Source organism: Cydia pomonella, unplaced genomic scaffold, assembly GCF_033807575.1.
Source record: "Cydia pomonella isolate Wapato2018A unplaced genomic scaffold, ilCydPomo1 PGA_scaffold_217, whole genome shotgun sequence".
NCBI classification, from domain to species: domain Eukaryota; kingdom Metazoa; phylum Arthropoda; class Insecta; order Lepidoptera; family Tortricidae; genus Cydia; species Cydia pomonella.
Window position 1 is genome coordinate 34,321 of NW_026907857.1, and position 2,145 is coordinate 36,465.

Sequence of the window (2,145 nt, forward strand, 5' to 3'; positions counted from 1 at the left end):
TAACAAACAGAAACGTCTGCAAACGATAATTAACTAATTTAGTATGGGTAGCTCGTCGTTACTGGTGAATTTCCAATATGACTTGGAAATCCGGTAGCCGTCGAAGAAGTGTAACGTCCTTACGGTATATTATGTCGCTAGAGTCCCCTAGACCCATATGGTGAAAAAATTTGCTGTCTATGGATGAGGTCTTGGTGGCTCAGATGGCAGAGCGCTGGAGTATCGATCCAGAGGCCGTGAGTTCAAGTCTTACCCAACACAGTAATTTTTCCACTTTTAAATTTATTCTAAGTTCAAATCAAATTTCCTGTATATAACGTACAAAGTTTTTCATCCTACCTGAGAGCAAATTATTGGAATTTAAGGCAAAATAATGTAGTTCAGAAGTTACCAAACAGGAAAATATCGACTAAATAGTAAGTCATTTTGGTAGTTTTTGTACTTTAGAAAATCATAGATCCAATCTTTGATTAACAAGGCTTAGGGCAAAGTAGGGTAGCACTGGACAGTTGAGGTTGATTATGATTAATTAATTTGGATATATTTTTAACTTAATAGACTTCAAAGGAAGACTTTGTTAAACTTAATTAGCATTTCCAAGACTTTAGCCGTAAATAGGAAAGAAGAATATATAACACGAACGAAAGTTTTTCTTGTCGTAAATCGAAATATTTAAAAATTGTACATGAGGATCAGTAAGTAATTGACTAACATTTGGCATTATTAATGATAATAGATTGATGATTAGTGACAAAGCCGCGCGCATGCAATGGCTTTCCGACACGAACCAGTTAGGTGCATTTCATAGTGAGATTCGCGAGCTTGTTGGTCCGATAAAACGAAGTTCAACTCAACTTGTCACCAACTTGACGTGCTCAAGAGGTGGGCAGAACATTTTAACAATTTGTTAAATGCAGATATGCAGCATATTGACTTAATACCAGCTCTGCCTACTGAGCAAAAACTGGATGAGCCTTTGATGTTGCGTGAGGTTGTCACTGCCATACAGCAACAACAAAATAAGAAAGCGGTGGGCGTTGACAATGTAAGTACATGGGGAGCTTTTAAAGTATGGAGGGATGGAGCTTCATGAGGCGGTGTGGAAGCTGTTCTCTAAAATGTGGGACGAAGAGCGAGTATCTCCTGACTTTCGAGTCTCTCGCATCTGTTCCTTATATAAGAACAAAGGAGACCGCGCGGACTGTAACTCCTACAGAGGTATATCCCTTCTAACTTCTCCAGGGAAGGTATTTGCGCCAGGCGGCGCACAGACCTTGACGATAAGCGTGACGAGCTAAAGGCCAGACCACCTATGGCCATAACATATAATTACGACGGAGGGGTGCTGATCTGCAGCGAGTGTGGCCGCACATTCGCTGCTAAGATTGGCTACGTCAGTCACCTGAGACCGCACCAGCGACACTCTCAGCGGTAGAAAGCAGTTGCTGTGGCCGAAAACGGCTAGGAGACGATGATGATGATGATGATTAGTGGTGGAATAATGAATATCATCTAAATACTGGCCTAGCTCGCAAGATTTATCGATGTAATTAAAAAATACTCTTTTTTGTACACCTGCATGAAAAAACACTTTCACGAGCAAGTTAACTGGAAATTACATTACTAACCATATGCGTGACTAAGTTATTATTCTGTTAAGCTACAACGCGAAAGTTGACATCCTCTAACTTGTGTTTACTCGTTTAGATTGTTTAGCGGTAAGTAACTTCCTGGAGCAGTTCACTAAGCGAAGTAAACGTATGCAAGCCGATAATAGCTCGTTATGCGAAGGCATCAGGTAGGAAATGAAAGCTAGAAGATTTTGACATAAAGCCTCATGCGCGTTGTGGTTGCAACGCTGTATGCGGTTGCGTCCAAACACAACATTAAAACGCGGTCAAATCGCGGCAGAATGGAAGCCTATTCAGATAGTACTTTTATGATCAAACCATTATGGATATCATCTGTCAGCTGTCAACGGTGACATCTCTGACTGATAGACTTCAAGGTCACGGTAGCAGTCCGCAAGACCAATTGTATCAACGCCGTTCATAAGAATAAACGATTATTGACGCTGAAGAAAAATTTTACGGCATTACGCATTTGCGTATAATCATATCGGTTTATATTCGCTAAGAAGCTGAC